Here is a 13,171-nt window from a genome sequence, read left to right as displayed (position 1 = left end):
GTCCAACTACGAGTCATGTTAATTTACATGTATTGAATTTCAAACAAGAGTACTGCACCTTAGTTCTGTAGATCTGTTGGTACACTAATACTGTTGGGCAAACACATCAGTGTGTCTGTGTGTACTGAGAATGTCCTATAGAGTAATTTACAGAGGAACTAATGATTACATTCAATATTGATTGATTGGTTGGTTTTTCATGCATCTAAAGTGCAGTACTTGTACCTGACCATTTTCAGAGGAATGGTTTTTGTTTGTTAAGCCACTTAATACTGACCTAAGAATCATTCAAGCATTAAAAAGGCTTCTAACTCAAGGGCTGAACCAGTGTTGTGTCTACACATAGCAGACAACTTAGCAAATGACCAATTTTAAATTGCATGCTTAGGCAAGAGCTGATAGCTGGAAACTTCACTCTCTCTGCATGATGTGCAGTGTATCTTCTATAGTACCATACAACAAAGAGCTTTGAATGTCCTTCAAGAAGCCTGGAGAACTATTCCTGAAGACTATTTGAAGAAATGACAAGAAAGCTGCCTCAGAGTGTGTTGAACAATAAAGGGGGTCATAGCAAATACTGACTTTCAAGCTCATTAGAATTGTATGAACTCTGTTTTTGCCTTATATACTGAATTTCAATGTATGTTTGCACGATTCCATAAAATTGCTGCAGAAATTTCCCATTTTCCTAGCAACATTAAAAAAACAAAAAAAAAAACAGGGGGTGACTCAAGACTGCACAGTACTGCAACATGCTGTGCGACTCCCCCATTCTTCCCACTCTAAAGAAGGGTTGCACAGTATGAATCATAGCTAACAGCTTATTTAGCATCAGAGCAGAGCAATGGAAAAACAAACAAAAGCTTATTATCAAGCACATGTCATTTAAGGCTATTTAATACTACTGGTTCACAACAATGAAGATTTCCACACACATTTCCACAGCTTATTCTACTTTACACACATCTCTTTAGACAGCACGCAAGGTGGAAGTCAGCTGGACTTAAAAACAAACAAACCAAAAAAACACTGCTGTGACACAATGGGCCAATGCAGAGACAACGATCTCTTTGAATTAATTAATTACAAGAACTCACCTGTCTCAGCATCATGCACACACACCCACGCACAACCTGAAGGATGAGACAGGGCTTCACAAAGGAAATATATTGCTGTAGTTTTTTTGCAGAATCCAAATCTCAGTATCAGTTAGACTCAAGTGTATATTTTTTATAATTGCTATTGTTTTGTCTATCATATAAAGTTAACTTTATCTCAAAGGGACCTATGCTGTCAGTAATTCCTGTCAGAAAAGAGGCCATGAACAGTATATAAAAACCTGACAGCTCTATGTATCCAACTGTGGCTGTCATTATGAGCATTCACAACACACACACACAAAAAAAACAAAAAAAAACGCACACACAAGCCTACATGCATAATTCAATCCCATATACCCACAAAAATGTATAAACTTCGGTGGTGCCACTTGTGGCTTTCTCTCAATGACAAAAATCTGAAAACAACACAGTAGTCATACAGATGTCATACACACCCACACACACCAACAAAGCTTTGCTTCATTAAAAACAAAGACAGTCAAATAAAATGTGGTGCATGTGCATGTGTGCGTCGGAGGGCAGGTTTCTGCTTCAGTCCCCCACCCCAGAAAATCTACTTGCCAGTGCAGAGTTAGTGGTTCAAGTGAGATGCAGTGTTGGCCAGTGATCTGTGACCATCTGCTCCTCATTTGATAGCAGCAAACACTGTCTGGTTTTGTGCCAGGCGAGATATCACAGAGCACCTGCTGCTTGGTGCCACTACCACCAAGTCACAAGCCCCATGAGACTGCCAAGTGAGACCCAGATTTGTACTGGGATAAGAATAACTTCTGAAGAGGGTCTGGTGGGATAGAACTTTATTCACTGAAAGCTGCTCTAGAAATGCATAAAATATTTCCCTCAATATGTGGCTTTTTAAAAATAAAAACAGTTTAAGCAGCAGAAAACCAAAAGATTTTGAAAAAAAAGATCAATGCCATCAGCTGATTAGAAAAGGAACCTCTTTGTGGGACTACTACTTCTTGCACTTTCAAGCCCATTTTTTAAAAATTCCCATACCATCAGATCTCTCCATATCCTTTATTAACCCAATACACCCGTGGCCCCCTCATCATTGCCCTCCATCAGTCATAAAGAAGAAAAAGCATGTGGGACCTGTCTGAGACAGACTGCAAGGATGTCACTGTGTATTTAGCAACCACGAAATTTAAACCAGAGTGGAGCCTTACCAGCCAAACCTCATCACTCATCCTGTTTCCACCTGCTTGATCCTGACTCAGGTAGACTAGTGTCTAGATGTGTGATTGGGCTAGTTGAGCAGAAGAGGATGCAATAATGGTGTCTGGACCAGTGTTAATTTCGTTGATGAAATATTTTCGTCATATTATTTGTCAACGGCCCTTTTTTTTCATGACGATAACGAAATGATAAATAAATAAAAAACACCTAAATTGACAAAATTAATTGACACTTTAATCAACAAATGAAAACGAGACAGAAAAAAAAATAGGCAGGGACAAGTTAGGAAAACATCCAATCAGAACTGATTTAATTTTGTGATAGGGCGGAACAAGTTAGGAAAACATCCAATCAAATGCACAGTCGTGCAAATTTGCTCTAAACCCGGGAAGGCCAAACTAGCCTGTGACTTATCTTTACTTCCGATAGAACTAAGTGATGTAAACAATGTCAGCAGGGAGAAAGAGAAGAGCCGATGTATGGACACATTTGTCCTTTGATACCGTGACAAACAAAACGATGTGTAAACCATGTGTTGGGTAAAAACGACAAATCTTAAACAATATCTGCAAACCAGTCACCCAGATCTCCACGCAAAGGTAAGTATTTTAATGTCATGCAGGGTAAAGTGTTTTTCCCAGTTTAGCGTTTGTGTTTAGAGAAAATCTCCACACCGCGGTGGATTAGCCTTTCCTAATCTTAGTCCTGAACACTGCCCTGTACCTTTCAGAGCGTGTCCTGCTGTAAAACGCTCATATTATCTCAGTAAGGTGGTGTTAATGATCAGGTGTGTGGGAAGCAGGTAAAACGCTAATGTTAATATTATTAATAATATTCCATAACTTTTAATAAATGTTTAATTTTGTGTAAGTGTGTATAATGACTAATTCAAGGGAACTGAAGAAAAAGCATTTACATTTTACACCCTTTATATTTTAGTCGACTAAATTGACTGTAGATTCAGTCGATTCTATTCTTACATTAAGTCATCGACTAAAACTAAAACTATTCGGATGACTAAATTATGACTAAAACTAAATTACATTTTCATTAAAAGACTGACTAAAACTAAATCAAAATTTTCTGTCAAAATTAACACTGGTCTGGAGGTGTGTTTCAAGAGTGTGAAAGTGGTGGAAATGTGACTGTAGTGTTGTGAAGGTGAAACACACAAGATGCTGTCTGAATGTGAGACAATAAGGGAGAAGAACCTCTCTGTTTGTTAAAACAACAGTTTGATGTGATTCGTTCCTATACCAATATCAAGATAGAGAATTTGGTACTATACCAATTAGGGGTGTGCGATATATATCGTCTACGATATCGTAAGTGCCATGTTAACAATGTGCGAGCTGACGTGTGCGTGTGCGCATTGAGAGTGTCCGTACTGTGTGTTAGCATAGCTGCCTAAACAACACACCTAAAGCTGGAAAAGAGTGAACACACTGCATCAGGGGAAGAAATTCAGACATCGGCAGCCTTTAAGTCTACAGCCTTAGATTTAATTCCTAGGTAAGGAGGTGGTTTGAATTTGAAAAGACTGACATTGATCAAAAGACGGCAGTTTGCAGACTTTGTAAGAAAGCGGACAGCTCGACAACTAACCTGTTCCATCATCAACGAGTATGAGGACTATGACAAGTTTCGGGAACCCTCTGTCCAAGGCAAACCTAAATCAACTAAGATGCTTGGCAAAACACACACTCAGCAAACTTTATCCCCCCGTGACCCCAACTAGAGGGATAAAGAGGAAGATACACTAATGGATGAATGGATTTTAATATCCTTTAAGTTAAAGTAGGTATGTTACAATCACTGCATCACAACCTAGCAACGTTCTCGGAGCTCACCTGTTTGTTGGAGCCTCGGAAAATACTGTAACAGACTGGATTACAAGTTTCTTGATGTGTTAACGTTCTAGTGTTCACAATTTCTCCTTAGTTAAGGCAGAGGCACTCGTACACTGCAGCAATAGGATTAACTGAGCATCCTTAGATGTGCAATGATTTAGAGGGATGCTACAATACGCTAAAGCGGTCTACCAAAAAAGCAGGTTTATGATCAGATGAAGGTGTGTATTTTCTGTGATTTTTTTTTTTTTTTTTTTTTTTTTTTACAATAATGTAGGGGGGAATCCCCCTGGACAGTTTTTTTTTTTTTCCCATTCTGTAAAGTCTTCCTTATTGAGCGATTGCTTTTGAAAAACTCGCTCAAGTTAACGTGTCAAAAACACTGATTTAATTTTACTAGCTTGTACTTCTTTTACGAACACGTTTTTAAATAATGCAAAATATCGTTTATTATCGCTATTGACAAAATCACAGAAAATATCAAGATATTCTTTTCTGTCAATATCGCACACCCCTAATACCAATAAGTATTAAGTACAGTCTGTGGACACTAAAAACAAAAGTACACAGGCTTTAGGATTCTGCTTCCACACATAGCTTTGCATTAAAGAGACGGGCATTGTTGTTGTCAGTTAGGGCAGGCCATTTATAAAACAAAAACAAAAAATAAAACAAAACCAACCAAGCAAATTCATCCACCCATCTGTCCATCTGCAAGCTAAGCTGGGTATTCCATCCATCCATCTTTCTTCCCTGGCATTCATAGGCCAGATGAAATACATAATCTTTCCAGCAAGTAGTGGGCATACCGTGGGGTCTCTTCCCAGTTGGGCGACCGAATCCTTTTAACATCAAGCAGCAGCAGCTCTACTCCGAGATCCCTTTCGATATCCAAGCTTCTCCCCCATCTCTAAGGCTGAGCCCACCCACTCGATGGAGGAAACTCATTTTGGTCACTTGTATCTGTGCCCTTACTTTTTCAGTCATTACCCAAATCTCACAACCATAGGTGAGAGTTGGAAAGTAGATGCACTGGTAAGTCAGAAGCTTTGCCTTACAGCTTAGTCCTCTCTTCACCATGACAGGCTGATACAATGCCCGCATTAGTGCTGAACCAATCTGAGTCCACCTCACGCTTTGCTTTTCCCATCACTCATGAGTAAGAATACTTGAACTCCCTCACTTGGGGCAGTCTCTCTCCTATATTTATCAAAATAGGATCACGCAGTAGGCGCCACATTTTTTACATTACTTTTACTCTGATTTACAGTTTATGCTTAGTAGCTTAATTACTGAAATATACTTCCATTTTCAGTGTTGTTTTTCCTTTGTTGAAGACTGGTAATACCCAAGAAGCATAATGTGTTTTAGTCGAGGCTTATTTTTGTCCCCATCTTCAAATTTGCACCACCTACAAAAATGTAAGAATCCACCTCGTATTGTTTTAGCATTCATATGAGAGGTATGTAAATTCCACATGACAGTTAAAGAACAAAGTGTAAAGATGGGAAAAGCAGTTGAGTCAAAGAAAAGGCTTAATTTGAGGATGCTGAGGCATAGAGGGAGACTGTACACAAACCCAAAAACAGTCAAAAAAGTGAAACAGTGACCACTGAATGGAATAAGAGATGGAGAGATTGAGATATAGAGCAGCAAGGCATCAAAACCACAAGCAGGAAGCTCATGTTAAATTTCTAAATCAGATTCTGCTACACTTACCTCTCCACAGAGAGGCAATGTTTTTCCCTTGAGAAAAGTCAGTATACTGAGGACAGGAGCTCATTTCCAACCCAGAGCACGTTTAGTGAGAGGGAGTGGGAGCTCGCTGAGCCTGGTACATAATAGTGGAATAACCAAGACTGAAAGCTGAAGCCATGAGGAGATGGGATATGGGATTTTCTGCTGCTTTATGGCAGAGGGCTTGAATGATAAGACAGCCGTGGCAGTGGGACAGACAAGAGTAGAATAGATATGAAATAGGGTTGGAACTGCAGAGCAAGATGCCCCGGGAAGTGAGAGAAAGCAAAGTTCACTGTTTGTTAAGCCCAGAAAAAGTCATCGTCTGCTACCACGAGTTCATTAAAGAAGAAACCGCTGTCACATTCTTTGAGTGCTATATCAAAAGCTTTCAAGATGTTATTTTGGAGAGAAGGAAAATAGGCCATGAAGCACACACAACATTACTGTTAGTGATGCTGCAGTTAACTGATGCTACTTTTTTTTTTACCAGGCTTCATTTTTGGAGAGCCCATCAACCAGCCAGCTGCAATGGTGAAAAGCTTTATGATATATTCTTCTATTTTTATTTGTTTTTTTTTTAGCAACTAAATTAGTTGAAAACAGAGATGGCTGATAAACTTAAGGGAATCTAGTGACTCAGTTTTGCTGTGTTTCTCTCCTGATGGGAATGGTTTGTTTCAAGGTGACAGTCTACCAGTATGTTAGATACTTAGATATTTCTTCGGAAGGAATGGTGTTTTATTACTGCCTTAGATGGGCTAGAGACTCAAGGAGTCATCGCCATGGTTCACTGAAGCAGTTCTGGCAGTACTTGGTGGATCAACACATTATACTGGATTTCCTTTACTTTGACACCCATCTGAGATGAGTCCCTTGAACTCTACTGAAAGGATAACCACTTCCCTAACATTGGTGGTTTGGTCTTTGGCTGCCATTTGCCTCATGTTGAAGTTTTCTAAATCATAGGTTTGAGTTCAAAACAAGTTGGAATTTCATATATAATGTGCTATATTTGTACTAACTGGACCTCCATCCATCCATTCTCTTCCGCTTATCCAGGGCCGGGTCGCGGGGGCAGGAGCCTAAGCAGAGAAGCCCAGGCTTCCCTCTCCCCAGCCACCTCCTCCAGCTCATCCGGAGGGACCCCAAGGCGTTCCCAGGACAGCCGAGAGATATAATCTCCCCAGCGTGTCCTGTGTCTACCACGGGGCCTCCTCCCGGTGGGACATGCCCGGAACACCTCACCCAAGAGGCAGCCAGGAGGCATCCTAATCAGATGCCCGAGCCACCTCAACTGGCTCCTTTTGATGTGGAGGAGCAGCGGCTCTACTCTGAGCCCCTCCCCGATGGTCGCAGTCCTTACCTTATCTCTAAGGGAGAGGCCAGCCACCCTTCGAAGGAAACTCATTTCTGCTGCTTGTATTCGCGATCTTATTCTTTCGGTCACTACCCAAAGCTTGTGACCATAGGTGAGGGTAGGTACGTAGATCGACCGGTAAATCGAGAGCTTTGCTTTTACACTAAGCTCCCTCTTCACCACGACAGACCGGTACAGCGTCCGCATCACTGCAGAAGCAGCCCCAATACGTCTGTTGATTTCCCGCTCCCTTCTCTCGTCACTCGTGAACAAGACCCCGATATACTTGAACTCCTCCACTTGGGGCAAAAACTCGTTCCTGAGACGGAGAGGGCACTCCACCCTTTTCCAGCTGAGGACCATGGCCTCAGACTTAGAGGTGCTGCTTCTCATGCTGGCCGCTTCACACTCAGCTGCGAACCATTCCACTGTGAGCTGGAGGTCACCCCCCTGATGAAGCCAACAGGACCGCATCATCTGCAAAGAGCAGAGATGAGACTCTGAGGCCACCAAGGAAGAAGCCTTCCGCCTCCTGGCTACGCCTAGAAATTCTGTCCATAAAAATTATGAACCGAATCGGTGACAAAGGGCAGCCCTGACGGAGTCCAACACCCACAGGAAACGAATCTGACTTATTACCAGCTATACGGACCAAGCTCTCACTGCGGCTGTACAGAGACCGAATGGCCCGCAACAACGGGCCAGACACCGCATACTCCCGCAGGACCTCCCAAAGGATACCCAGAGAGACACGGTCAAATGCCTTCTCCAAGTCCACAAAGCACATGTAGACTGGTTGGGCAAACTCCCACGCACACTCGAATATCCTTGAGAGGATAAAGAGCTGGTCCAGCGTTCCGCAACCAGGACGAAAACCGCATTGTTCCTCCTGGATCCGAGGTTCGACTAACAGACAGACCCTCCCTTCCAGCACCCTGGCATAGACCTTACTGGGGAGGCTGAGGAGTGTGATTCCCCCGAAAGTTGGAGCACACCCTCCGGTCTCCCTTCTTAAAGATGGGGACCACCACCCCAGTCTGCCAATCCAATGGCACTGCCCCAGATCTCTGCGCGATGTTGCAGAGGCGTGTCAACCAAGACAGCCCTACAACATCCAGAGCCTTCAGGAACTAAGGGCGAATCTCGTCCACCCCAGGGGCCCTGCCACCAAGGAGTTGTTTAACTGCCTCAGTGACCTCACCCCCAGTGATGGTCAAGCCATCTCCCTCGTCCCCAGACTCTGCTTCCACTACAGAAGGCGTGTCGGTGGGATTCAGGAGGTCCTCGAAGTATTCCTTCCACCGTCTGACTATAGCCTCAGTTAAAGTCAGCAACACCCCACTCGCACTATAAACCCTGTGAGTGGAGCACTGCTTTCCCCTCCTGAGTCGCCTGGCAGTTTGCCAGAATCGCTTCGATGCCGTCCAAAACTCTTTTTCCATGGCCTCACCGAACTCCTCCCACACCTGAATTTTTGCTTCGGCCACTGCCCCTAACCCTCGGAATGCTGTCGAAGTTCTGCCGGAGGTGGGAGTTGAAGATCTCCCGGACAGGGGCTTCTGCCAGGCGTTCCCAGCACACCCTCACAATATGTTTAGGTGCGCCAGGTCTGTCCAGCATCTTCCCCCTCCACCTGATCCAACTCACCACCAGGTGGTGATCAGTTGACAGCTCAGCTCCTCTCTTCACCCGAGTGTCCAGAACATACGGCCGCAGATCTGATGATACAATTACAAAATCGATCATCGACCTGTGATCTAGGGTGTCCTGGTGCCGAACTAACTGGACCTGATACCATTATTATTATTTCTTCTCTGATAGATCCATTTTTGATATGGATCTCTTAAATATTTATTTTAATCAGTGAAATGGAAACACTGCTTCTAAAACTTCCTCAAACTTTTTGTATTATTGTACTGCATTTTGCTGTTATTAATCAGCTAACAAAGTGACAGACACTCAGTCCTATTACTGCAAACAGAAAATAGTTTTCTCTGGTTTTTGCATAAATAATTTTGACTGGTCATCATAAAGTATATTAAACATGTCAGCTGGGTGTATAGCTAGTAAAAGTAAAGGTTCTGAGCAGCAGTTCAAACAACAGTAAATGAGGTTCAGGCTTCACTTATTGCCTCCTTTCCTCAGATTTTCTCTGCTTATCCAGGGATTTAAAATGATGCCCTTCAAGCATTTCTCCGAAGCACTGCCTCCTTAAATGGCAGCAGTACCCAAGACTAATCTATTCATAGTCAAGAGTGCTGCTGCTATGTAACAACTAGAATTATCTTTGGTTAAAATAAATAAATACATCAGAATACAGTACAGGACAGTAATATGGACTCATCGTGTTGTGACAATGATGGTTTAAAGCAGTGTTCTGTCTGTATGTAAATGAGCATGCACACAAGTGCTGGTGTGCATGGCAGCCTTGTTTCAATTTCTCAAGCAAGCCCGCCCTAAGTTATGGTTGACTTGCACAACAATTTGGACTAAATTTCAGCTCAATTATCTACAATGTAATACTGCAAAAATGAGAAGCATGGCTCTCATTAGCTGCCTAATTGAACTTGTGACTTAAGTAGAGTCAACTATTCAGCTGACCTCAGATTTGTGCTTGCATTTATAAGTGTTGCAGAGGTTCAATGGACTGACCCCCCCTTCAAAAAAAAAAAAGGCCCTCTCTGCCTAGCAACCATTTCTTTATTGAGACACTATCGAGGCTTAAAGGGAACACACAAGTGTTCAAAAATGTAAATCCTGTAAAAAGAAGAATTTTTTTTCTCTAACTTGTACTGATCTGATATGAAGGCTTGAGTAGATTTTGAGGCAAGACTGAGATACGCTTTTTCATCTCTCTCTGTAAACTTAAAAATCTGCTTCAATCTAAAATAAATCTCCTCTGGCATTAATAAGCTCACATAAACATTAATGACCTCACTGAAAATGGACGAGTTCCAAAGTAGCATCAGCAATATCATTAGCTGGGTCTTATAGTGTCTTTATGAGGGATGTTTATGTTCACAAGTATTGACTGAAACAAGGCAGGTCGAATAAAACGATGGATTTTCACAGTGACTGGTGAATCCCATTAAAAAGACACAGGTTTCACATAACAGATGAATGGCCAACCATTAAATTCAGTCAGTTTAGGATTTATTAGCTAAAAAGATTCATGTCTTTTAAGTGCACTAATTTGGTTACACACCAGTAAGAAATAAATCATTCAACTGATGTTAACATGACCTGCAGAGCAGGCTACAGGGAGAACACAGTCTGGAAGAAAATACAACTCAGACACAGCTCAAACAGAGCTTTAAACAAAGCTCAATTACAGGCTTAACTATAAGAGTTATGTTCCAACAAATGAGTAGTACTGGGTGACATGGTATGCAGTCTACAGAATTTCCAATAGTCACTTTCACAATCCAAACAAGTCAGTGAGTCAACAATATGCAGACCACCAAGGGAGCGAGACAAGAGAAAGGAGCTGAGAGGAAGCACAGAGGCCTCAGTTTATGCGATAATTTCAACTGCAGCTTTATTATCGCTGATATGGAATACAAACAAAGTAAACATCCCGTGACTGCCTTTCATCCTTTTCGACTTACTGCTGCATTTGATATGACCTGGTGTGTAAGTCATGACAAATGTAAATGAATGTAAATATAAATTTGACAGTCAAGAAATAACATAAATCAAAAAAATCCCCTCAAACAAAAGAAAACACAGGAAAACCAGTATGACTAAAGAAACATCCATGAGCAGGTCACCAACAAACTTAACACTATGTAAAAATATTGTGTAAGGTGCAATAATTAACTTTTAAAGGGAAAGAAATGGTTTCCATTGAGCACTTCCTTTGTGGTGTTCACGATGCATCAAGGACCATTCATGCTGATGAAACTCAAGATGGACTGAGTGTAATGGACCGAGTCCACTGTAATGTACTAAGTGGCCAGATGACTGGCTCTCTTTGTGAGTTTTGCAGCTGCCACTCTGTGTTTGTGTGAAACTGTCTGCTGCAGCTGGTCTGTTTGCATGAAGGCAAATCGGGTTCATGGGGGACTCACAAAGCCTTGAAAAAAGTGAAAATAACAATGTGCATAAATAACACAGACCCTGATCCCAAGCACCGACCTCCAGGGTTGAAAAACTTGCAGTTTCTCTAACAGCGACTTGAAGCCAAAGGCCCAACTTCAGCAATGGAAAATAATATGTTTACAGTCTGGTACAGAAAACTGTTTTGCTCTTTATAGCAAATAATAACTATAACAAATGTATGGGGTGACTTTCTCTAAATAACCCATCCACATGGATATTGTAAAGACTTAAAAATAGGGGTGGGGCTGATTTGACGGCACTAAGAGTCCATTCATGAACTCTACAGTTTTTGTGAGTAAAAAAATACTATATAAATGCTATATAAATCCTTTCATTAGCTATCTGTAAGCTTGATGGTGTTAGCTGATTATCACTTTACACTTTAATCCAAATAGTTTCATTTCTGGAAATGGAAAAGAAAAAAAAAAGAAGCCACAGTGCTAAAGTTCAACTTTCAAACAACAGAAACCAAGTCCAGTCGTAAGTCCAGCTTTTATATACAGCCTATGTGTGATCCTCGACAGCATATTTCTATGCTCAGGAGAGGAGACAGTGCCATGCCTCCAGTCTAACAGTGACATTGGCTTCAATCAATAAGATTCAAGCTTCCACTGAAGTTTTGTTGCTGTCAGTGAAATAATATTGCTTTTTTTATATTGGAAAAACAGACAGTTGTCTGTCTGTCTCCATGTGTCACAGCTGAATCTGAGCTTTAAATAAATGGTGGGTACAGACAGGGTTTTTGTGTGTGCTCCTTAACAAAAAACACAATGCATGGAGCAGGGGGGAAAACAAAACAACAAGCTGCAATCAAAACTGCATTTTTGAATTATTCATGGTGCTAACTGAATCTTTAAGAACATACGTTCATTTCCTTGCGATTTGAGCACATATATTATCAGCAAAAATTATTACAACTTTGTTGTAGTTTCCTTCAAGTCTCAAGTCTTCCACCAGAGAATAAACATGGGCTGCATGAGTCCTTTAGTGGTAGGTGCTGACAGACAGAAATGAGCAGTGTGACAAGTTCACCTCATTATAAGCTCACCTCTCATTGCTTACTTACTGACAGACTTGACTTGGAACAGTTGATGCAAAACAAGATGATACTGTCAAAACAATGTCTTCACTGCAGTAGCGAGGCTCAGTCACTATCTCTTAGTGGTTCCAACTGTCTTAGTCTCAGTTGTTACTGTTGTTTACTTTCAATATAGCCATTGGAGACAGGACTACAGTTTGCCAGGTGAGCTGTTAATGTCAGGTTACTTTTCTTCCACAAACATTTGAGCCACACACACACACACACACACACACACACACACACACACACACACACACACACACACACACACACACACACAATAAAGCACACGTTTACATGTGGCAAATTTTCAGATTTTTTTTTTTTTTTCTTAACCCTTAAAGGTAAGTTTAAAATAAAAATTAAAATAATCTGACGCCTCTTCCACAGGTTAAGAGCTGCAATCTCAAGATTGGCAATGCAGTTTCTGAAGACAAATTTCATTCAGGTAAAATGGGTAATATGCAAATTAATCCATTATATTGGAATATTAGTTAATTTCCTATTGCAATGTAATGTTTAATAGAGTGTAAAAAATTGAACAAAGTGAGAAGAGGAAAGCAAAACCAAAACAAAAAGTAGAAGAAAAAGAAAAAAAGAAAGGAACAACATTCCTTTGCAGCGTTTGGTATTGTGCAAGCTCTGGGAGAGTAGCTGCAATCTGGCCTGGGAAAGAGCCAGTGCAGGTCCCTTGGGAGACCAACCCGCTGGCCTCCAGACAAACACCAGTTGAGTGGCAGAG

At 41.4% G+C, this 13,171-nt stretch overlaps 1 protein-coding gene across 2 annotated transcripts in view; it reads right to left on the bottom strand.

Annotated features, from left to right (window-relative positions):
- peak1 (pseudopodium-enriched atypical kinase 1) overlaps positions 1–13,171 on the bottom strand; it is a 117,351-nt gene that overhangs the window by 36,505 nt on the left and 67,675 nt on the right. The window lies entirely within an intron of this gene.

Source organism: Archocentrus centrarchus, chromosome 6 (assembly GCF_007364275.1).
Source record: "Archocentrus centrarchus isolate MPI-CPG fArcCen1 chromosome 6, fArcCen1, whole genome shotgun sequence".
In the NCBI taxonomy this organism is placed as follows: Eukaryota; Metazoa; Chordata; class Actinopteri; order Cichliformes; family Cichlidae; genus Archocentrus; species Archocentrus centrarchus.
Note: the sequence above shows the minus strand (reverse complement) of the source record. Positions and strands in the feature narration are given on the sequence as shown.